General features: G+C 41.4%; 1 protein-coding gene across 5 annotated transcripts in view; it reads right to left on the reverse strand.

Moving 5' to 3' along the window:
* NTNG1 (netrin G1) overlaps positions 1-26,372 on the reverse strand; it is a 290,497-nt gene that overhangs the window by 117,950 nt on the left and 146,175 nt on the right. The window lies entirely within an intron of this gene.

A 26,372-nucleotide genomic window follows, 5' to 3' on the forward strand; every position in this document is an offset into this window, starting at 1 on the left:
CACCTGACTGAAGAACCATCTCACAATTTTGCACACTTCTAAATTAGGGAGTGTGTCTAAATTATAACTTTTATTTTGACAGCCAAGGGATTCATGTTTGTTATCTGTCCTTCTTGCCCTCTACCATCTGTATTTTAACAGAAAGCAGCGGCTGCCAGCTGCATTTTGTAGGGCTGTAGCATAATAAAGGGGGTATGACTGAGGCACAACAGGCTTCTGTGTCTTTGTTTAGTAAGTGTTAGAGAAATGTTGTAGCCATTATAGTCCAGGTATTATGCAAGAGGCAAAGATATTCTGGGGGTAGTATCTTTTAGTGGACCAAGTACATGATTGAGATAAAGCCAGGTGAGCTTTTGAAACTGAAGAGAATGCTTTGAATTCAAAAGCTTGTCTAACATTTTCCCAATTATCCAGCTGGTTCAATAAAAGATATCACTCAAAAAATCCTTGTCTTTGATTATTAAGAGAATTTAGACCAGAATTTTCAAAAGTGGCTTTTTATTTGTAATTGCCTAATTTAAGTTACATTCAGCACAGTTTTTAAAAATGCTGAGGACCCACAAAGCCATTTAAAATTACTGGGAATGCCGGTGGCACATAATTGGTAACAATTTAAATGCTCAAAAACTACTTTCAAATACTTGGGATTTTGTTTGTTCTTTTCATTTTGGTGCCGGATCATAAGTTTAAAAAAGGGCAGAATCTTAAAGAACATTTTTCACTGCCTATCATGCCAGTGTGCCCATCCATAGCATTGAGATTCAAAACTCGGTAGTAATTAAGCTCCTTATTACAGTATTATTCCTTCTGAAATTATAGTGATAAGAATTATCTGACAGTAAAACTATGTAGATATTTGATTTTTTTTTTTTAATCACTGGCTGAACTGAAAAAATCCATTTTGGGTCCATTGACATGTGTTGCTTTGTTTTCAGGATGTTATGACATCTTTATAATTACATTCTGACAATTTTCAAAACAAAAATATCATTTCAAAATACCCCCCCCAAAAAAACTTGCTTTTATATTTCTAAATATTTTTCCAAATTTGGGCTGAAATTATTTGTGAATTTGGACTGAATAATGCAAATCATTTCAGCCATTCCTTGAGGGGCATTTTTCAGTGAATAAGCTATTCATCAAAAAACCCAGACCTGGTCATATTTGCTACTGAGGAATTTAGAATGAAACAAATAGAAAATGGCTTTTCTCAGTGTAATCCATGCTAAAACCAACTTGACATTACAAATTATATATGCTAGATGCAGAAAAGATTATTAGGTCATCTTGTCTTTATCTGTGCTGCTGTAGGAATACAGCATATTTAAGTCATTTCTAGGCTATAATTTGAAAGTAAGGAAATGAGGCTTTCATTACATCTCCTTTCTTTATTTTTATTCATTCTGTTTCAATTTGTAGTTGGTCCCCATAGCTGAAAGCTCATTTTTGTTTCTTTTTTCAAAAATATGTGATTACTGCTTAATGAGCAGGGATCCTCATTTTCTCTGTTTTAAAATCCCAAATTCTCTGATTAAAACCCCCCAAATCCACTTTTTGACAATTAAAATGAAACACTACTATATATATATAGGTATCGGTTGAACACAATGTTTTATTGATATATTTACAATTTTAAAGCAATTTGGAAGTCTACCAGTGTCTCAATCATTATAATAAAATAAATTCTAAATACCTATATATTAAAGTGTTTGATTTTGGGTTTTTTTATCATAGAAAATCAGAGCTCTCCCTGCCCCCTTCACTCAGCAGGGGGCGTGTCCAGCTGTGTCAGTATCCGCAGATGCTTTGTGGTGCTGAGCAGCCCTGATATGCTGGTGCCCTGCCCCTGCCCATGCCATTGCCCCTCACTCTGAAGCCACAGACCCACCCCCCAGCCCTACTGTTGACCCTCACTCCCAACCCACAGCCAAGCTGTACCAATACCCCTCACTCCTAACTTGCAGCCCCCTGTCCCTGCCAGTGCCTCTCACTCCTAACCCCCAGCCCTGACATGCCCCTCACCCTTGACCCACAGCTCCCCCAGCCCTGCTGGTGCCCCTCACTCCCAGCCTATAGCCCCCCCAGCCCAAGTGTGTGAGAAAGGGAGTGTGTACACAGGTGACATATGAAGGGATGAGGGAGGGCACAGGTTATATGATGGGGGACATGTATCTCCCAAGATTTCTGTGCCCACAGCAGGGCTGCAGCTGGGCTAGACCAGCTCATGGTAACAGCTTGCTCCATGGCCCAGTGGGCAGGACCCAGTGTGGGAGAGAGCGTTGTACTGTCATGGACGCCAAGGTGAGGTGCAGCGGCATGGAGTTCTGTCCCCCACTGCTGCCGGGCAGGCAGAGGGTGCCTCACCTTGGCTATAGCAGCGCAGTGCTCCCTCTGACTATGGGTCCTACCTGCTGGGTCGCAGAAGTGGCTGCTGCCTGGAACTGGTCTGGCTTGGCTGCAGCCCTGCACCCAGCTGTGTGCACAGAAATTTCAGGGGGTCACATCACTCCCTGTCACATCACCTTGGCCCCCCGCTGCGTTGCCAGTGCTCCCCCACCTCCCCAACATGTCAACTGTGCCCCCTCCCCCCAAGACTTACCTGGAGGGGAGCTGTGGGAGCTGCTCTCCAACACCCTGCCTGGCTGCCACATGCATGTGTGTGCATGCACATGCATGTGGCGCCCATGAGTCCTGCTCCCCCCCATCACACCAAGCAGCCCCTTGCAGGCTGGAACTGTGGCAGTCTGGAAGGGGAAACCTGCAGTTTCCCACATTTTTCTCTTTTAAAGGAGAAATCTGTTATTTTTTCCATTAAAGGAGAAAATCCACAGTTTTCCACAGCAAATAGAAAATCCAGATCCCTGTTAATTAGGTATTTAGCAAACAATAAAGTCTTAAAATCTTCAGATTGCAAATTTACATTGTTTACCTACACAAACAACCTTCCATATGTAAGTAGTCCTGTTTAAATCAATGGGATTACTTACAAGAGTAGGATCACAAATATTCCTCAGTTTCGGAAGGATGGCAGTCCAAACTATCGTAAGTCAAAGTTAATGGTGCTATACATATGCCTTTACTTATGGCAGCTAATATGCAGTCTGTACTTGCTTCTGCTAATAGATGGTAGAAGAGGGTGGTCTTACACTTCAAAAGCTTTGTGATTTGGGGCCAGCCAGTTCTGCATGGTAACTTAATCCAGCTGGAAAGTGGCCATGTATTTTTTCTGAGGACACACAAGACCTAAGAATGAAAGGCTGTATTTTTTTTTACAATAGTGTAAGAGTGATGTTGTAGCTGTGATGGTCCAGAAATTATGCAAGAGGGAAGGATTTCTTAGGGTGATACCTTTTAATGGACCAATTGTGTACTTGGGATAAAGTCAGACAAGCTTTTGAATGCAGGGCATTCTTCATCAGATTTCAGTGAGACCTGACAAAGAATGTATTGCATTCGAAAGCTTGTTTAGCTTTACCCCAACTACTTAGGTGGTTCAATAAAAGAGATCATCCTAAGATATCCTTGCTTCTTGCATATTCTTTTTTCAGTCAGGGAAAAAGCTACAGTTCATATTATTTTTCAAATTTGCGTTTGACTTAATAAATGGTGTTATGTGGAAAAGGCCTGAAAAAATCTATATTTGGCATGCAATTACTCTTTGGCTGCCCTCTAGACAATCTATTTTCTTTGAAGAAGGATGATCTTGGGATTATGGCACTGGGTTGAATTCTTCTTTCAATTCTTCTTTCACTTTCTGTGAATGACTGAATAAATTTCTATGCCCCAGGCCTTGTCATACCTTAGATTTAGGACTTTAGGACTGAGGTATTAAGTGCACTTAAAAAGCTACTATCTCAGCATTCAAGGAGTAAAACGTGTGCTAAGTGCCACTGAAGTGTAGCAAAGTTCAGGCTTTTCTGGCGAGGACTATGTCCAAATCATAGTACCGAATATGTGTTGGGCTAATGTCTGACTCTGCTCCACAAAAATAATGATTAGGAGACTCCACTGGGGAGGGGAGGGGGGAAGGGGGGGGGCGGTTGAGACTGACAAACAGCTGTCAGTTAGAAAGTTTTCTGAGCAGTCGCACAGTATAATCTAAATAAAACACATCCTAAGTGCTAGGGCCATTGAAGACTCTAGTGCACTGTTGTGTGCTGCAGATGCTGGGACCAATAATCAGCTGTCTGTTGCTCCCAGCCCCTCCATTGTACTGGAGTGGTTCAAGACTCTGTTGCAATGCAGGAGGCTGAGACCGACAAAGTGTTTGTTAGTTCCCAGTGTGCCCTCCTTTTCCCCTACATCCCTGCCCCATCCACCAGAGTGAACCCTTGCAGGGCACCGGCATCTTCAACAACTCCAGTGTTTAGAATGTGTTTTATTTAGATCATAGTAAGCATCCCATGTAATGCACAGAAAACTTTTTAGCATGTAGTAATACTTACTGCGATCTAAATAAAACACGCCTTAACCCTCAAGTACCTCTGTAAAATGGGGCTGCTACGGTCCTTTAGCTCATGTAATATAGGCCTGGACCTTGGAACTGATGATTTAGGGTTCTATTCTGAGGTCAGATTAGACTCAAAGGATCTCAAGGGTCCCCTTTGGTCTTCAAACCTACAGAAACATGAGTTGTATCTTTACACAAAATATTGTTATTTCATTTTTAATAAGTACTAAGCAAATCAAAGAATACTTGGAAAGCAAATGCAGATGAGCTGACTGCACCATCCAGTACAATGCTATAAGCATGTTTTTGCCGTCTCTGAAAAAAACAGGCTGGAGTGTTGAATCTGATCCAGTAGCTTTAATATTCCATCTACTAGAAGAACTAAACAACTTCATTTATATTTCAAATGTTTCAAATCAATATTTCCCTTCATTTTGTATGACCCCCACCAGCATAACCACAATAACTGAAAATTTAAGGAATAGATTGCCTGTTATGAATAATTTAAGCCTGTCATCAGGGAAAGCAAATTGTGAAATAGTGCTGACAAAAACAATGTTTATATGCTTATATTAAGGAATAAACCTTTACAACTCCATCTTGTCTAAGTTAGCTTTTAAAATCCTGTAGACTCTTTTCCCATTTTAAAGGTCATTCAGACATCTCGGCCGGCAAATGAAATGTGCAAAGATTACTTCAGTTCTCAGAGAATTTCTGAACTAATCTGGAAATAAAATAAATAAATAAATAAAAACTACCGATACCTATGAGTGGATTCATTAAAAGCTGGTGCAGCACACTAGGGGAGCCCCAGAATCGCCTCTGCCCTGCTCTGGCCAGAGGCTCTGGGGAGAATCTGCAAGGGGTGCTGGGCTAGGCATGTTCCTCTTTCTGGACAACTGGGGACCCCTTTGGGGGAAAAGGAGGAAACTGTGCATTGCCACCTGCTCCTAACTAGTTGGGGGGACATTGCAGGGGGGCAGCAAGGAGCACGTGCAGACAGAAGACACCTACCTACTGCTGCTACTATCTACTGCCATGCAGCTTGGGGCTGAGATAGAACAGGAGAAGCTTTGGGGCTCCCTCTGTGTCTGGGTCAGCTGGGGACAGTGGCAGTGGACAGCAGCACTATGGCGCCACTGCCTAATTCCTAGATCTACCCCTGCTTATACCTATTTTAGAAAATGGTCAGTGCCCTGAGGTGGGCACATCTTCATGTGTGAATAAGGCTAAAGAAGCTAGGCTGAAGTCAAATGTGATAGTTTTTATTGTAATACAGCCAGGTTACTGAAAACTTAGCTACTTTATCAGAATTGTCTTTAGAGATACTAAGCCTTGGTGCTCTGAGAACATCTGAGTTTAAGAGCCCTGGGGTGTGCTCGGTTTGGGCTTACAAAAGTACATTTACAAAAGTAAAACTTTTAGGGAAGTTTAATACAGAAAGACAGGCGGTGTCAATGTCATGCCTATTCTGCATATATGGGGATGCCGTTTGCTTCCTAGGATGAAGTCAGTGAATCCACTGTTCACTTCCTAGGGTGAAGTCTGTGAATCCACCCACTTTGAGTTATGAGGGGCGAGCCCAACACCATCCTAACAGGACACATTTTCATGCTTGGCTCACTGATATTCAGATAAAAGGAGCGTTTTCCTATGTCAGGACATTCCTTCATCCAGTGAACAAATTTAAGATCACAGTCCAAAACGGCTGTCTCTGACTAGGCTCTAACACAATGAAACTATCAGCCACAAAAAAGGAAGTGGATGTGGTTCCCTGAAGGCCATGATTTTGTCTAACAGAAAAAGAGTGATTAGGGAGACCTCTGGCAAACTATACATAGACAAGACTTTTGCCCAACATGCATTATGTTCTATATTATGAATCTAGGATCAGATACCAGAAATTCTCTGAATTATGCAATAAACTGGGAGTTAGGTAAGAGAACTGATTGGATAGGGAATATTAGGGCAAACATCACTTTTGGAGGATGGACGAGCTGGTGTTTTCTCTTGATATATTTATTTTTCTGCCTTGCAAATAGTGGGGGAGTGATGAGTAAGAAGCAGGCAGCTCCACTGGAATCTAGGAGTAATATGTGGCTGTCATATTCTCCTGTTTCCCTAATATCACAACCACTTCCTGCTGTTGACTGTTTCTGATTATCTTACACCTATAAAAGGTTGGAGTGTGCCGCTCCTTAAGCTGGCAAGAAAGGTGTCTCACAGCACCCTTCTTGCTATATGGTCTTCCTGTATCTGAGCTGTTGCATCTTCCCCTGTAAAACACATCATTTGTTGATTCTACGACACATAGATTGTGTTATGTAGCAAATGAATCAAAAATAATTTGCTTCATTAGTGTAGCACATAATTATATTACACGTGACTGACAAGCTGCTGGGGATTGTGCAACCTCTTAGTGGCACAATACTTCTTCTCCATTTTCTCTCTTAAGCACAACACTTAAATTCAACCTCTACCATATTACTTTAAAGCCTAGTATCAATTTTTACTCCTTACACTGGGTTTTCACTGCCAGACTCTCTTGAAAGATAAAGAACTCATTAAAAAACAATCTCTAACAAATGCATATAAATGTACTATAGATTGAAAACTGACAATTCCCTTGACAAAACAGTCATTACATCTCTCATAGTCATACTGCCACCTGCTTATGTGGCTTGCAGGCAGGACAACTGCCCTTGGCTGTTGCCTATGAATCTCCTAGGATTAAATTTCTGGGATAATTTTTTTGTTGTCCCGTTAGCCCTATTCTTAAGATATCATTTACATTATGAAATCTACTATGTATGTGCAAAACATATGCAGAGAAAAAAAACAACATGTTCTATATATACTGCCTTACAGGTTACTGGGAATTTCCAGCATCCAGGACACTGCACAAGATGCTAGAAGTGCAGTAGACTAATTCTAGTCTACTGTGCTAATGTGCTGATGCACTGCAGAATTAGTCTACTAAGCATTAGAGTCACATAAAAAATGTCCACCAGGGCTACTGCACAGTAGCGCCGATTAGGGCACTTTAAATTAGTACCTGTTATGACAAATACTAACTTAATGTGCCGTAATTACGGCACATTAATTCATGTGTAGATGTGCCCACTATAAGCTTCATAGTTAGATGTCAGCATTTCAATAGTATTCACATAGTACACAGAAAAGCCCAAACCTTGCCCCATAATGTTCAAGTTTCATTGTACCATCTGAATTGGATTCTTTCCATATTCTAAAATCCCTGGTAGAAAACTAAAAGAAATTTACCCAGCAAAGACAATGCATACAGAAGCAAGTCTCTGGATTTTCGTGTGAGTTTGGTATGTAAATACCTTTTATAATCGATACCTAAAAGCTTTGTTATTAATTTGAAGCCTTTAATGACAACACGGGTAATATTCCATTCCACCATCCTCTTCCAATCCACTAGCATTATTTTAGTTTTATCCTGTTTTATGTATCACATGTTACTAAGCAAAACACTGGAAAATCTAATATATTACACTGGATATTACACTATGTTTTAGCGACTAAGGTACCTCTTTTGGCTTGAGACATGTAAGGAAAATAACACAGGTAATTTAAGGTTAACCCAGGATTGTCAGCAAAACCACCTCTACTAGATTAATCCTATAAAGTGTGTTTTATGAAACATTAATAACAAACAAAAATGTAGGCCACAGCAGCTTTAAGCATGGTATTTTTTAGTGGGTACAGCTACACAAGATGCTTTACTGCACATTAGACTAATGCACAGTAATGTATCACTGTCTACACGTGTGGCAATTACTGTGAAGTAGATTAGTTTGTGTCATTTGCTGGGACCAATACATACAGGTACAAAAAAGAAATGCATTAACTAATGTGCAGTAGTGCACATTGGGTGCAAACTGTGCCCAGCCTCCTGCTTGGTGCAGAGCCACATAGCTAGAAATTTGTGCAACCATATGTCAGGGGACAGCTCATCGGCTGTCCCAAGATGGCCTCCAGACCCATGGCCTGACCCCCGGGGCCCATGCCAGCTTCTGCCTGCTCCCTGGGCACCGTGCCCTACCAGTGTATTCCCCCAGCTCTGCCCCCTGGGGCTGTGCCAGCAGCTGCCTGCCCTGTAGGCTCTGTGCCCCATCACTACAGGTATGTGCTGGGCCCTGCAGCACTGCAAACTCCAGGACTCACACAGGTCGAGTCTATCTCCCAGCCACCATGTCTTACCCCAGTGGGTGCATGCTAGCCGACACCAGCACCTGGAGTCCCAGCCTGACCCTCTGAAATCCCTGGTAGAAGCTGCCATGGAGGTCTCCCTGATGCCAAGTGCCAAACTCGATGGAGCATGAGACTGTGGACTACATTGCAACCTAGGGTGACGTGGCGGTCCAGAAGCAGTTTAGCCATGCAATCCAGGCCAGCACGCACATATACACGGTCATGGCAGACCACATGCTGGAGCATGGCCACCAATGCCATGAGAAGGTCAAGGCCCTGTAGGCCCAGTGGGTCCAAGTCAGGGACCACAATCATCAATTCATGGCTGCCTGTAGGTCCATGCCCTTTCAGCGGCAGCTGGACCAGATCCTGGGCCCAACAGACCCTGGCGAGGCCCGCCATGTCTATTCCAGCACTGGCGGGCTGCCGAAGCCTGCACCATGGCCCAGCAACCACGAGGGCTCAGCAGGGGAGGGCCCCTTGGGTCTCCAGCACCAGGTCCCATCATGCTCTCTGGCTGCAGCCTCATTTGGTAGCTTGGGCAGCCTGGGCCACCACCTGCCCAACCAACTCTGGCAATGCACTCTAAGCAAGGAGGACGAGCCAGGGATGGCCCCAGCAGTGAGCAGTTCCAGCTACTTCCTGGAGCGGGTGATTGCTCAGGTGGCCAGGTGTGCTGTGCCTCTGGATACTGCAGGCAGCCAAACCACTTCATTGTAGCCAGGGACCGAGTCCAACTGCCGGGAGCACCTGCCATGCCCATCCAGTAAGCCCTACACAGGGAAAAGGGCCGAGGAGGGAAGGGGGCACTGCAGCCACCCATGCCCATGCCAGCTCACCCACCCACCCCCAGGCTGCATGCTTGGAGCCAGGGACCCCACACCCAGGGATTGGGGGGCTGAAAGTTGCACTCAACCAGTGCACAACTCTGGCCCAGGCACCAGTTGAAGAGTGCCTGGTGTGGGTCAAGCTGGCTGATGTAGGGGCATATGAGCTACACAGCAGCAGTGGGTAGATGGGGTCCCCAGTGAGGAGGGGTGGAATGGTCACGTTGCCCAGTTGTGGGTCCACCAGGGCTGGCAGGGCGGAGTTCCAGAAAATCTGGGCATCATGGGTGCTGCAAGTCTAGCCCACGCAGATGTTCGTGAAGGCACCACAGTAGTCTGCTATGGCCTGTGGCATGATGCAGTAGAAGCCCCACTGGCTGTAGTAGGGGTGGTCTGCTCGAGGTGATGGTGATGGGGATATGTGTCCCATTGAGGGCCCCAATGCACTGGAGGAAGTCAAGTGACCAGAAGCCCACCACCACATCCTTGGCAACCTGGAGCATGGTTTGGGCCACTGCAGACCTCCAGGATGCCTCCCTAGCAGTCATTTTGCCCACCCTGACAAAGTGGCTGATGTAACGTAGGCTGGTGGGCATGGCGAGCTTCAGGAGAGTGATGGCCACCTGGGTCTCCACAGGGAAGGGTGGGCATATGGTGGTGGGCTGGCGCTCCAGGTGCAGACCAAGCTGCTGGACTAATTCCTGGAATGTGGCCTGGGTCATCTGGAATGAGTCCAGTCACTGGACACTGTGGTAGGTACAGGCTCAGAAGTGGTGGGACCAGAGCCCAGGAGCTCATGAACAGTGGCCACAGTGCCATCCATGTGGCCATTGTTGGCATCCCTGCCAGGGTCCAGGAAGCAGCCCAGGGACTGGTAGCTGATAGTTTGGGGTGGGGCTGAGGCTGGGCCCCATGCTCAGGCACGCAGATGTACAGCAAAGTGGGGCGGATGGGGTTGAGACCCACCCAGGCCAGGTGGCGGTCAGTGCGGTTGCAGAGCACGGTGAGTACAGCGGTAAGCAGAAGACCATGGCACTGGTCATCACTGCTGAGGGCTAGACTAGGAGCAGCCATAGCGCGCTGGGCACATGATCTGGGGACAGTGTCTCGGAGGGCTATGCCAGTAGGCTGCAGACTGCTCCAGGCCAGAGAAGCATGTGGACAGGGAACAAGTTGTGGGACAGCCTTTTAAAGGGCACCCCTAGCACCCGGCAGCTGTGGCTGGAGCCTGGAGCTCCTCCTGGCTGCTGCAGGGGGGCAGAGCAGGGCAGGAGCAGCCCTGGACCTGACTGCTCCCAATGGGTGCAAATCTGAGCTCGACAGAATGCATGTTCACGGCCAAAGGTTAATGTGGCTCAATTTACTGTGCAGTAAAATTCAGGTACATTAATTACACATGTAGACTCACCCAGTGATTTTTCAACCAGGGTGCCTTGGCACTCTGCGGCACCTTGAGATCCTTTTAAGGGTGCCGCAAGCTGCCACCCAATGTTACCACTGTTAGGTTTACAAACATGACTCACAACCAGAGATTTCAAATAGGAATCCATTGTTGTGGTTCTCCACAGTTCTTTGCAACAGGAAATCTTCTCTATGATTCTTTTGTAGTCAAAAGAGTGAAAACTAAGAGCTGGCATATTCCAAGGGGTGTTGTGAGTCGATCCATGGATGATTCTACAAGTCTATAAAGGTTGAAAACTATTGCTCTAACAGTAGCCATTGGAATTAAGGGACATTACAAATCTGATCTTCAAAAATATTCTCTTCAAGATATGTGGATATCTAAAGCTCACTTGGAGAACAGAAACAACCAGACAAATATTTTTAGACATTTTTAAATTTAAAGAATTAAGGCACCCAACAGGGTTTATATAAGAATATGAAATGTTAAAAGTATCTCTGAGAAACTTTCCTCTTATCAATACTGTAATTGCTATCTGTGGTGAAGGTAATCTGATACAAGAAAGTCATCAAAATCTACAATGATCTCTTTTGGATAAAGGGAGCAAATGGCCACAATATACAACACCCAGTAGGTTACAAGAGGCTTTCTCAACGTTATGGCACCCTGTTCTCTGTGTGTTAGGAAACACCCTTCAGGCTCTTCATATCAAAATACTTCTTTAATAGAAAACAAGTTAAAAATTGTAATGCTACCTTTCATCCCACTTCCCATACAACTGTTGTTTTTTCTTATTTTTTTGCCACCACTTCAACAGGTAGGCAAATGCAAAACAGAGGTGAAACACACTATAGTTTTCATTTACCTGTGAACTAGGCTCACTTATAGATAGATCTTTGTAGAATGTTAGCAGTTAAAAACAACATTCTTATACTCTGTTGCCTATTTATTTGGACAAATAGTTCAAGGACCAGGTTCTCACTCCCAGCTCAGCCCCATTAGCTTTTTCCCTAGACTGCAGTGGAAAAAGGGATGTATCCTGAGAGACAAACTGGCAAGTCCCATTATAAAAGGTCACCCCAGTGTGATTTAAATTTCTCACTGCTGACTTTGTGCTGTTCAGTTTGCTCTTCCCACTTGAAGAGCCATTCCAGGGGCACGTGAAGGTTAGGAAAGGTGTTCAGCAGGCATTGCAGGTTTGAGTAGGGTAGAGGGACTGACCCACAGTGCAATGCATACAGTGTGAAAAGCTAGAGCCAATTAAAACATGATGAAGCTACAGAAATGCAGCCAAGATCAGTAAGTTTAGAAAAAATAACCCCAAAACAACAGATGGAGAAAATTTGATTCCCTGCATTGCCCAGGCATGTATGTCACAGCGGGTGCATCTAAACGAGATGCTATGTCGCCATAGCAATGAGCTGTGTCACCATAGCTCATTGCTATGGCGACATAGCATCAGCGGCCACGAACCGTGACACCGACACTACTGCGCAGTAGCAACAAGTGCAGTAACTACTGCACAGTCTGGCACACTGTAGATGCTCCCACTGAGTAGCAGCACCACGCATCAGGTAAACCCTAAAGAGTGCTCTTCAGAGGTAATGAATTTAATGCACTGCTCTGTACGAAAGATTAAGAGCAGTTTGATAGATTTCAACTCTCTGCAGTTCCTATTTGCTTGCTTGCCAGTCAGTACTCTCTGAATTGGCCTAACAAAAGCACTATAGCAGTAACATGAGATCAAGGAAGTTAAAATTAATATGCCTGTAATGACTTCGGTAAATACTGCCTCAAAGTCTAGTTTCCTGATGCACAGGAGAGTTAAATGGAATTAACTTTACCAAATATAAGCAGAAACAATAAAGAGACCTGCTACTGTTCTGTCTCTGGTAACTGGCATTAAAATATATATAGTGTTTGGGGAACTGGAGCTGTCCTCCAGTTCAATAAAACTAATGCAATTAAAGGATAGGAAGACTGTTTTTCCCCCTGCTTGCAGTTTAAAATGAGAGCTTCCTAAGACTCCTGACCATTGCTGGAATCCAATTCAGGACCTTGGCTTATCAAATTCAAAGTTCTGGCACTATGCCTTTAAGGTATTAAAGTGCTACTCATTGCACCAGCTCTGTCTCTAAATGTTTCTATATAACTTTAAAGTGCAGGCACCCCATTTTGGAACTGACAAGTGTTCATTTTGTATCAAAATGGAGTCACCCAATGTGTGCAGCTTCAGACAGCATGTCTTTTCATGTAAGACAACAAAGGAAAATATTTTCAGTACAAAAATATCTCCTTTTAACAAATATATTAAAAAAAAAAAAAGCTTGTCTTGCTCTGCAGGAATGCACACCTACACAAAGCTCCAGGTTTCTGAGGACCCTGTGGAGCAAGTTTCTTATTGTGTAATTCATCCAAGGACAGAGAATCTGCTGGGCTAATGAGCTCTCCTGCAGCCTCCTCTTCTGCAGGTGATTCCCTAGAAGCACAATCTTAAATGAAATACTGTAATGCTAAAAAAAGAAAAAAAAATTGTCAAGGAAGCTACAATCGTGCTAATCTGACTTCACTAAAAGCATGTGCCTGCAGATTTTTAGTTAGTCATTGTGAACTGAATTATTTGCTAGATTTCTTTCATGGTGAAGGCCACATTTTGAGTATTATATCATGTGAGCATATCAATCTTTCAGGTTAATGAGACAGATTACTGATGTGGCATCTTGCACGTAAATGTCCTGAAAATGACCCTGACCACTGGGATGATTGGAAGGGTAAAGATGAAGGAGCTGTTCCTTTAGGCTTAAGGTACAGTATAACCCTTGGCAGGCAGTCTCTCGCTCTTCCTATCCCACTGCTAATTTCTCCATGTGCTACTTTGTCATTCGGGCATCCAACAATGCTCATTAGACAGTGTGTGATGTCTCAGTACTTCATGTCTGTGGCAAAATAACTGATCTCTCCAAGATGCAGTGGTGATCCTTTAGAATGTATGGGAGATGAAACTCTCTTATGGTGTCTAGTGTAATAGGTGATCAGATGACAAACATGGAAATGATCTATCACTTACAAAATAATATCACAGTGGAAAAGGTCCCAGAAGCAGGAGGTAGGAGGAAAGAAGGAGAGTTTAATTATATTTGCCAAGAACAGATGTTCTGAAGAGAATGGTCAGCCTGATTATTTACTGCCTGTTCAGAAGCACTCAATACAATCTGAGAAAAAGATCAGGCTCTGAGATATGGTGGTTGAGATTGCTGTAACAGGGAACCTAGCCTTGAAGTCAAGTTCATGTTGAAGTACAAAATTACCTCTCCAATTCATGGTTTACTTGTGAAAATGAAAAGGGTAAGAGACATATTATTAATGTTGGCATTAACGGAGGCAGCTGTTTTTAGATATTTGGTATTTCAGGAATGTGAGTTTAGCAGTCATTACTGGAAGAAAATCTTACTACACTCTTCAGCAAACTTTCCAACATTGAGCAGATGGTTACCCTATTACCAACCATTTGCATTTAACATATTGTAATGATTTATGTACCACATGCCACTGAGCAAAGCAAAAACAGTCAGTGGCAACTAATTAGTTGAGTGTGAAGACACATATCTCAATGTACATATCCTTGTTGTAACCAAATTTTCTCTTTTTTGATAGTTTACAGGTTTAATGTGCAATGCAACAGAAATATGGATGGCAATTAAACCTGAACCATGACATCCCTCTGCCATTGTGATAGCACATGTAATTTGTACTGGCATTACATTTCGTAGCAGGATTACCACTATAAGCCTGTGCCTTGGGGGTTGAGGAGGGCCAGTTTTCATAGTTCTTTCACTCCTGAAGATCTCAGGAGGCTGCTGAATCAACAGGGGTGAAGGGGGGAGGTGAGAAGATTCCTGGGATGAAGCAGGGAGGTGAGAAGATTCCTGACAAGAAAGTAAGATCCCAGAGTATTGCTTTTTGAATATCTGCCACCAGCACAGGCTAAACATGTAAATTAATTACCTGTAGAATAACAAGATATTATTATTGAAATGGGATTCCTAAGTTTAAAAACCTCTGTGTTCTTCAAAATTAAAAGGTCAGAGTCTGGTTCTCTGTGGGAGACATGGCTGAGTGCAAAGAACCTTCAGTGGTGTGTCCAGAGAGTGAAGTTGCTATTATCTTCCAATCCCAATGCAGACAGCTTCTGGTTCATAGCTCCCACCCACCCCATCCCTCAACTTCTGTACTGTTTAACCAAGCTAACCAATACACAGCTAATCCTCTGCAAAACGATTGTAGCACAGTATCTGCAGAAGCCAACAAACATTTTACTTACATCAGATGAACATTCTCCCAGGAACTCCATCTGGAGTTAGACTGTACTGTACTGTAGGATTTCCACCTTCCCTCACATGCATCTTGCTTGCAAAACCAGAATCCTCCCTCAGTTCATAACACCGCTCAAGTCTTTTTGCCTTTGCAGCTCTCTCGTTTTTCGTAAACAATATTTATATTAAAACAACACAAACTTTGTATTGAAAACTGAGCCTGTCATACAGCCTAGTTAAACAAGATGAGTAAATCTATATTTTACTGAAGATCTTTTGAGCCAACTCAGATATACTTCCCTTATTTATGCGAGGGAGAGACATTAAATATAAAATGGTTTAAGTGATCGGAAACTGGTTTAAACCTCTAACAGAACATAAGTTCAGTGCACATAAATCAGTTTCAAAATGGCTGAAACTGGTGTAAGATAAACCTGGTTGAATGTGTATCAGACATAACTGATTTGGGTCAAACTGGTTTATACAATATCTATCCCAGGCCCCTTCCTGGTTTAAGTTAAACCAGAGTCCTCCAGAATCCCAGATGCTTTGCAGCTCTGCGTGGGGCTGTCTGCTCCAGAGAGCAGAGCTGGTCCCACCCCCCTGTTCCCTGGCTGGAGCTCCAGCAGAGACTGCAGGTACAGCAGGATCTGGCTTTTCCCTGCCTCATCTCCCTGTGCTGTTTGCTGCTCAAGCAGGGATCCCCTCCTCCCTCCCATCTCCCATAGCATGAACCCCAGCCCCATGGACCCTAGGCATGTGGTATGCTAACTAATGCTGAGAGATGTCTGTGTGTATGTGTCTCCAATTTCACTGGGACAGGCAGATAGAACGGTGTATGCTTAGGGCTTTTGGAGCTATTAAACAGGTCAGCTGGTAATATCCCTCCTTCCTATTTGGAAAAAGCTGTTTAAGAAGAGCTTGAACTAATGAGAGAGGCTTTTATTTTGTTAATGGTCTGATAAACACAGATAAACCCTACTGGCTTCCTTGCCTGTCAGTTTGCTGCAGACAGTATGAAAAAGCAGGGAGAGGGAGATTGAAAACTCCAGATCAACAGATGCATGCATTGCATGCACCCCCTTGCCTCAGAGCACTAGCCCAGGGCTGGGGTCTAGTAAGACTCTCACCCCTTGAGCAGTGAGTGGGGAAAAGCCTGGGACGGTGCAGGCAGACCTCCCTAATCAGAGCGTCTTGCTGGGGCCTGGCCACACCCCCCTACCCCTCCAGCTTAGCACTATAAAAGGGAAGGGAGGACTGCTCTAGCACCCCCAGCTTCTAGCCTGAGCCACTGCAGGCATGTGCCTGCATTTCTTCAGTCCAGAGGGGATGTCTGTACAGTTAAAAACTGGTTCAGCCTAGCCAAGTTAGACTAACCTGCAAAGATTGAATCAGCTCAGGCTCAGGCTTTTTGACTGTCTGTTCCTAGCCTTAGAGGTAGGTAACTGTTACTAGTTGGAGGGGTTAGAAATCAGGCCCATGAATCCAGGGCTGCAAATGCCAGGAATGTGATGAGTCAGGTGAGTAAAACAAACAGGATTTGGCCTAATTTTGCTCTTTACTACAACACAGTTCACTCCTATATGAATGTGTTCCTCAGCATGTGTAAAACCTGAAATCAGTGGAACCACACCCATTTACTGCAGCTATCATTCTGGCCCACGTGTGAGGAAAATGTAGAAAAGGTAGAAGGTTGTTTTTCAGGTTTTATATAGAAGCAGTGTTAGATTCCTTCATTTGGTATTGCAGTTTTTAAAAAACATTTACATTAACTCTTCTTTTTTACTTCCATCATTCTCAAAAAACAAACATAGAAACAACCTTCCTCAAGCAAAATTTGGATCTGAAACAGATTAGTTTTATACCAGTGAAACTTTATCCACTTCACACAGGTACCTGAAGATACCTGAGACCAGAATGAGGCCTACTGTCATATTATAATACTTCATTTCATGTAATTTGTAGAGAGCAGTACACAGTGGGTGTGTCTACATGAGACACTTTAATACATATTAGCCTAATTTAAAGTGCATTATGGGTGTACGTCTACATGTAAGCACCTTTAATGCACATTAAAAATGGTAAAATTAGGCTAATCACACCTAAATTTGATACCTGCAAATGCATGTATTGAACTTAGGCACTATTAGTTAAAGCGCATTAACTCATGTATAGACATGATTCCACACTAACTTTGGTGCTAGGTCTGCCCAGCCACTAGGGGCATAAGGCAGGCCTGCAGGGACTTGGTACTAACTTTAGAGCTAAGAGCGCTAATTTTAATGCCATGTTCCTGCACATGTAGACACCTGCAAAATCGCTTAATGCACATTAGCTTAATGCACATTAAATTTAGTTGCGCTCAAATGCATGTGTAGACATGTCCAGTATTTACTACAATGGAAGAACAGAGGATGAAACCTGCCTTTAGGTAAGATAGAAAAGTTAACTTTTCCAAGCAGTTAACTCATTTGACTTCTTTGTTTAACCCTCCTAGGCAATATAGCTGCAATTAACGATGAACTCAGATAAATTAGACTTTTCATTACATTGATTTTTAAAGTTCTTCAATTATTTCCATATATCACAGCAACAGAAAGATTCCTCATTTGTCACACCTAACAAAGACATTAACAGAGATAATAATCATCTGCTAAGAAAAACAAGTGACCATTTTGGGCTTAACCACTGCCTTCTAATGCATTTCCTACACTAATGGGTATCCAGGAAAAATTAGATCCTGAGCATGTGTAATTCTCTTCCATAATGAAACGCACAAAAATAACTACACACATCTCATCAGACTAGTAATGGTGGCCAAGATTACACATAATACTTGCCTACAGCTGGGAAGGGACCAGAATGATCATTATTACTAGACAGCTGCTGACAATACAATGACAACACATATACTTCAAATACTCTGCATGATTTCGACTGTTAGTTCCTTTGACTAAAATTCTCAGATAGTCGGTCCCTGTATGAACAGTTAAGAAGGGTGGTAAGGACTGCCAAGGCTGGCTTTGACAAACCAACTTACACTCTTTTCTTTGGGCTGCAGACGGACAAGAATACCTGGAGTACAGTAATTTTACCCAGCTCTTAGTGCATGCTTTACACGTGCCTGGTCATAGAAACTGGGAACAGCATGGTTACAGAAGCTCTATGGAAGCTCCAGACCAGAGGAGGAGTCCTTTTATGCAGGGCGTATATTTTTCACAGGCCATTCCAATCTCCTTTAAGATCCTTCTGGTATCATAGTGGTTTAAAGTGGTCATAGGACAAAAGGAAATCAGCCACATTATCTCTGAATCACCATGGGCACTGGTAGACATGCAAAAACAAACAAACAGCGCTTTACTGGAAGAGGAAGCACGTTAATTTGACCTGGCTCCCCAGTGTCAGTATAGATCAAGTACTTCAGCAGGGCTTTATGGCATTTTTATGTAAAGCTGAATCAATCAGCTATTAGATAAAAGTGCAAACAAGCCCTGCTAAAGCATGCAATTTATAGAGACGCTGGGCAAGCCAGGTCAAACTAATGCAATGCCTTTTTGGGGCATGTTCTGCACTCGGTGCAAGCACGTACCGAGCTGAGAGTAAAGCAATGTTTTTTTTTTCACATCTGTAAGCAGTCCACATTAAGATTGGTAAGCATGGCATTTAAAGCACTGAAAAAATGGATGGTTTGAATTTGAAAAGGCTACACTTTTTTTCAATATAGAACATGTAAATACTAGTTGCTACGTATAAAATAGTTGAAATGATTTAAACTTTTAACTCAGAATGAAATATATGGATATAGCTTCAACTTCAACTTGAGGGACTGCTTGGTGCTTGGAAACTTTCAGAACCGTGAGTCAGTAGATCTGCAAGTTTATTTAACTGTTTATGTTTGCCTGAACTCTCTGAAAGAAAAAGCTTTTAAAAAGAAAGATTCTGCTAAGGATGATTTAAAGTTGAATCTCTGAATTTATTCAGAAAGGTCTTTGGAGGTTTTTTTGACCGTGTATTGTATTACAAAGTCACATAGAAGGGAAATTTCTATTTCTTTTCATCAGGATTTTCACTTATGCCTCTCTAATGTTCACTGACAATGTGGCTCATACTCACAAAAGTGATTGGTTCTACTCCTGACAAAAGCACTGATCCTGGAACATACTGAGTGTTCTCAAAAGGGAGCTCTGTGGTTTTTAAGGAAACACTTGACACTTCACAAAAAATAAAGAGCAAGCAAATGCTACTTTGTAAAGGTGCTTAGTGGAGAGTGATAGTTTAAATACATCGGTATGCACACTGGCACAGAAGAAAATAAAGATCCAGTCATGCAATGTTCCATTCTCTGTACCATGGATGGTTGGCGCTTTCAAATTGATCTTTAAGCATATTCATAATTCTTAAATACTAGCATGGAAGTTGAAAACAAAAATTATTTGACCATGTGGAACAGGCTAGAGTAAATTAACATACCTTTCTTAAAGACTGTTAACATGGTGGATGAATACTGAAGCCATTTAATTAGTTTAATTCATGGTGGTTTTTTTAAAAGGCTTGAAGTGTTCATAGAAAATGAGAGATATTCTTCCCTAATGACATACTAGAGTATATATAATTTTTTTCTATTTACACTTGGGAGTTAGGGATAAACTGACAAGCTTTTAAATACATAAGTTGTTTTTTTCTGTCCTCTAATGAAGTTAATAATTTAATTGGAGAAATTATTAAATACATTCATTCTAAATATGAGTAAAAATCTCAAAGGAAAACAAGATGCGTATGCAAGCGTTTTCTTTGTAAATTAAGGAATCAAGTATTGTAAACATATATTTGAAAAAGAGAATGGGCCTCAGCTGTCCACTTGAAACCTTGTAGTTTGCATATCTTTACTTTGAGGATTTAGGTTTAAACTGAAGCTGAATGGGAAAATTTCCTATTAAAATTAAAGGAAAGTCCCTCTATAATTTACAGTTTCTGTAGGGCCAAATTCTACTTTTGGGCACATTACAGATTCATGACATCAGACCAAGGTTTCCAGATTTACATCAGTGTAACTGAGGGCAGGATTTAACCCATTTAATCCATTTGGAACACAGGAAATTCGTGTATCATCGAGAGAATACAAGCAATATAGCCTAACATAATCTGAGCCATTACTTTGTGAACATCCTCTGCAATTTGCACAGCAGGTCCCAGACTGTGGATGGCAGTCTGCTTTTTTAAATGGCTGTAAAGGCCCCTTACCCATTTCTAAATGAGTGAGATCTCGTTAATATTGTATAGTCAAAGCAGACTTCAGGGCATGTTAGCTGGAAAAAAACAAATAACAAAAACAAAAGAAAACTCAATAGAACCACAACAGTGCAGCAAATGTACTTTTCCACAAATGTAACTTATTCCAATTGTAGGGTAGGTTAAATTTAGAATGGGTAAAAGGAGGGAGAGAAACTGTTAAAACTGAAGGCATTTTTCACTTATGTAATGCAAGATAGAGATTGCTATTACTCCTGGAACTGGGACTGGATCTGAGACAGGGTCAGATAACCTTAGAGCTTAAATACAGAAGCTTCAAACAGAGAAAGAACATAAAAATAAATTCTAAGGGGCTTAACAATAAATATTATATAGAAATGGGATATTTTCACTTCTAAAGGAAAGTACTGGCTTTTAGATTGAAAAACTGGCCATGAATGAGCAATAATATTCTTTGCCTCAGCCAGCCAATATTTTTTCAATACATGTGGGATATAAGTTTATCCTAAACTATAGTCAACATGTACATATACATACCTTTAAAAGTCAGAACTGTAAAACTTAACAGTAATGTCTATTTTTACTCTAAGGATTAATTTGTCTAAACCTGCTGCTGCCTGACCCAAAGCCAGGAGACTTTCCCTCAATTTAAAAATATTTGTTATCAAGCTCTTAGTAAATTAAAAAAACCCCCAAACCACTGTTCAATTAATTAAAGTATTCAGAACCCCCAAAATTGCCCCTCCTTAAGTAGTGCTAAAAAACCATACTTTCTTGAAGTTAATTATTCAGAATATCCTTGATTTTCTCTGTTGCTTCAGAAAAAAAAGATGGAGAAGAAATGTCTACTCTTTCTTACTTTCTCATCCTGGCAGACTTTATTTATGCATTAGTCGACCTTTCTAGCCATTAGGACCATCTTGCCTCAGCAGTTAATTAACACAAGTGCCATAATTTAATACAGTTAATACTACTTGATGCCCTTTAATGTACCTTCCATTAGTGATATTATTGTAGTATTACCCTGTAAATTAAAATGAGATCAAGACTAAGAGAGGCTCTCTTTAATTAAGGTACTGGCGCACTACCCTCGTCCATTATTCACCAGAGAAAATCACACTGATTTAGTGAAGCAGACCATCCATAAGTCAGAATTAGTTCATGTGGATTATTAGGTTTCTTGAATAATATGAGCTCAATGGGGCTGCTGAAATTGCTAACAGCCATGTTTCCCCTTTTTTCATTATCTTAATAAACACAAAATGAAAGGTGGTAAATGGAAGTTGAATAAACAAGTGGTAATAGAAGAGCTCAAGTGTTTATGAAGAAAACATAGGTTTTCATTTCTGATACTACAGGCATCTAGCTTATTTCACACCACAATGCAACTGAATGAGAAAACAAATTATTTATGAAATGGTTAAATCTCCAAGGTTTATTACATTGTGAAGTATTAAGAAAATAACCAGTGTATTTAATGTGACAGCTTTAAGACAAGTACTTTGCACAGTCATTGATCCCTGAAATTCAACAGGAAGGAATTTATATATGAAATCAACTTCCTTTATAATATGCTGTTATGATCAGTGGTTATTTTAACTGTACTTAATCCATGGATTAATTTTACAGCAAAAGACACAGCACTAAAAGCTGCCTGCTACTATCACTCATCCACAGCATATCAAGCTGCTTAGCAGACTCTCTGTACCCTACCTGTATGGAATAGGCCTAACTTCCTTAAACTACTGTTAACATACAAATCCAGGATTTTAAAGCCCAAAGTGTTAATTTGTGGCTAAAAATAAATTTATAAAAAAAAATTCCAAATTAATTTCTTAGGTTTAAGGTGCCACTGGTGGAAGATCTAGTTGGTTTGCAAACCTAGTGGAATAAACTGCTTACAGTCCTGGCTCTACTAAGATGCACACCTGGTCAGCAAGACCAGCTTGGTTGGTAAAGGATGAAGGCATCTGGGAAAACTACTGCTGCTTAGATTTTGCAGGGCAACTTCTATGAATAGCTTCCTACAGAATTTAGGCGGTAATCAAACAGAGTACACTTCTCTGCTGGAGCTGACAGTGCACTCCTTCGGAGTAGCCCATGGTCAAGGATTGTGAACTATGCCTTCCCATGTGCTCGGAGATGGATTAACCATTTTATTTAATATAAGGACAATCAACATATACCTCAGAAAGAAATGAAAAGTCTAAAGCCCTGAAAGTGGTGGATTTATTTCTGTCAGCAGAACGATAAAGAATTCACACAAACGTAATCTACTAAAATAGGATTACATATTGGATAACCTCTTTGTAGTGTTTGTCCGATTAGAGCTTAGCCAACAAGTGTCACCATCAGATAAGTTCTCTATACGGTCACACTTAATTTTTAACGCCAATTTGTCACAGGATTACTATACAGTCTTTTAAGTGTTTTGAAAGACTTCTGATTGTAATGCATTTGCAACATGCTCTTTTTTATTTAAAATGATTTTTGTGATAAGGCACAGGTGAAGAGCTCAACCTAAGGAAAGACTCAGACAGATATTAGATGCTTAAATTCATATTGTGATCTGAAACTTCCTGCTCAACAGCTGTTTAAGCCTGGAGTCACATTTTTTTTTACCTGAAAGTTCCATATGTACCTGTGTTTCCACTCCCGTGTATGTCCAGACAGGAATAGTTAGATTTCTAGCTCTTATCCAAGTCCAATTAAGGTCCAGAAAATAGGCAGAGTGCTATCCAAGTTCCCTAAATGGTCTAATCCCATAAGTCTGCCTACAGTACACCCACTGCATAGTTAAAGAATGGGTTCAGCACAGTGGTAAACTACTTTATTTAAAATCTCAGTCAGTGGTTGCAGCTTTGGATCTGCAGCTTTGGATTACCCTTCTGGTGCAGGGTGCTTATGTTTTAGGCACTGCAGTGCTTAAGATGAACTACCTTACAACTTAATTAGAATTTGGCCCTAGAACTGTGACACTGTGATGCTTGTTGGAGCCAACCTAATCCTTAGAATAACAGAAAATTAGGATTGGAAGGAACCTCAGGTGGTCATTGAGTCCAACCTTCTGCTCAAAGCAGGACCTTACCCAGCTATATCATTCTAACCAAGGCTTTGTCTAGCCAAGTCTTAAAAACTTCTAAGGATGAAGATTCCACAATCTCTCTGAGTAGCCTGTCGCAGTGCTTTACTACCCTCCTACTGAGAAAGTTTTTCTTAATATCTAAAGTAAACTTCCCCTGGTGCAACTTTACACCACTGCTCCTTGTTCTGCTATCTGCCACCACTGACAACAGTCCAGCTCCATCCTCATTGGAACCAACTTTTAGGTAGTTGAAGACTCTTATTAAATCCCCCTTCAGTCTTCTCTTCTCCAAACGAAATATGCCCATTTCCCTCAGCTTCTCCTCATAAATAATGTGCCCCATCCCCCTTACCATTTTCGCTGCTGCTGGATTCTCTCCAATTTGTTTGCATCTTTCTGGAGTGGGGGCCCAAAACTTGACACAGTACTTCAGATGTGGCCTCACCAGTGCTGAATACAGGAGAATAATCACTTCCCTCAAACTGCTGGGAATGCTCCTACTACTGCAGCCCAGTATGCTGTTAGCCTTCTTCACAACAAGCTATGCTGTTGGCTCATATTAACTTTATTGTCCACTGTAACCCCCAGGTGCTTTTCTGAAGAGCTGCTGCTTAGCCAGTCTGTCCTCCGCCTGTACCAGTGCATAGGCTTGTTCTGTCCTAAGTGCAAGACTGCACTTGCCCTTATTGACCTCAAGATATTTCTTTTGGTCCAATCCTCCAATCTGCCTAGGTCTCTCTGAATCCTAGCCCTACCTTTCAGAGTATCTACTACTCTCCCATCTTGGTGCCATCTGCAAACTTGCTGACGGTGCACTCCATCCCATCTTCCACATTGTTGATGAAGATATTGAACAAAACCAACCCCCAGGACCAGTCCCTGGGGTACTCTACTTGACACTTGCTGCCAACTAGACATCGAGCCATTAATTAATTACTACTCTTTGAGCCCCACTATCCAGCCAGTTTTCTATCCACCTTACAGTCTATTCCTCCAACCCGTACTTCCTTGGCTTGATGGTGAGAATGTTGCGGGAGACCGTTTCAAAAGCCTTGCTAAAATCCTTCTTTGGATCTGATTTAATTTCTAAAGTACATGGATTTTTCAGATGGGACACAGTGGTCTCTCAAAGTGTGAGATTTTTTAATCCATGGTTTTAGTCTGATCCAGGATTTTAGTTAGTATATCTAACCTACAGAAAAGGGAAGCAGAAAGTGAAGAACGGAAATTGATGACTGACTAACATGTATGCTGCAATTCTTCTACACAGTTAGTAATATATTCAGCTATATCAATTACTGTTTCACACTTCCATGAGACTCCTAATAATTACACAATATCATGGGTATACATCACAAAAAATCTTGATACAAAAACATTCACCCAATAATTTTATCTTTTCAAATAATGAGGCTGTAAGTATGTATGTACTTACATTTGGCAAGGAGCAATTATAATAGTAGCTATGAACTTAAGCAAGCTATGCAAAAAAAACCCCCCATTCTGACTTCTGTAACTATTGGTCATTAAAATATATACTTGGATTAAGAAAGTGTTGATATATTCAAAGCCATGAAAATGACAATGATTTCCTGCTTTGTGTACATGAATATTAACAATATACTTAATTATAATAATTTAATTCTATCAGAAATCTTTTGAACAGAAAATAGATCTTCTTGTAAGTGTGCAAATGCTTAGACACATGCAATCTTCTGTATAAAAGATCAAAAACAACCTCTTATGTAACCTTCCAAATAACAACAAACCTAGAAGTACGTATGCTATATAATCATCCTGTTGTCAATGTCAATTATCTTTACTTATTACTTTAAAGGATGTAACATTCTTTATCCCTCCATTATAGTTTTAGTACCACAAGTAGATTTTTTGTTTGTACATGAATGCTGTTGAGATTTTTAAGAAACAGTTGTGGATTCTTTAATTTATGGAGGGTATGGCTAAGAGGTACATGCAAAAAAGTAAGTAAAATGATAGTATCAAAAGAGATATTTACCTCTTTTATGACCCATACATAAAGTGGCATCCAATTAATTTAAAATATCACATTTAAAACTTATAAAAAGAACTACCTTTTCCAACAGCTTAGCAGGATTCCAAAAGCTTTATCCCCATGTATTCAAACCTGACTGACTCATGATCTCCAGGAACAGTCAGTGCTAACCCACAGGAATATTCGCTCAAAATTGTCCTTCATCTGTCTGACACTTGGTGTAAAGCATTACTGGACCGAGGATAGTTCATTTGCCTAATCTGGGGTGCAGTACCTATTATTCTGTCCTAATTGGCCTACAATATTTTGTTTTCCAAAATATTGGTTTGATTTCTCTACTTTATCTTTATTTGAATCAACTAAAGTATATTAAATGGGTTCTAGCCTCCATGGTCTTCATTAACTTAAACACACAACTATACAATTCAGAAAAAGAAGTTCCCCTTAGTTCAAGAAAAGATATATGCAAGGCCTTCATATTGCTTACCCCTTACAATAAGGGCCCGCATTAAAGCACAGTGATCTGTCTCTGATTTCTGTGATATCTGGTCCTAAGTATGTGAAGGGAGAGTCTAGTGCAGCATTCCTTATACTAGGTTGTGTTTCATTCCCAGACCTAAAAGGATAGACATTGCTAACCCGATTTAAAAAACATATTCCACTCAAACCTACAGAGATTTGTCAAGTGACAGGACAACTCTAATGACTTAAGTACTTCTGAATCAGACATATTCACTGCTTTCAGAAACTGATTTTTACTGAGGTAGATCCTGGAAAAAAAAAATTGTAATATTTAGGGGAATGGAAAAATCT

Source organism: Alligator mississippiensis, chromosome 5 (genome assembly GCF_030867095.1).
Source record: "Alligator mississippiensis isolate rAllMis1 chromosome 5, rAllMis1, whole genome shotgun sequence".
NCBI classification, from domain to species: Eukaryota; Metazoa; Chordata; order Crocodylia; family Alligatoridae; genus Alligator; species Alligator mississippiensis.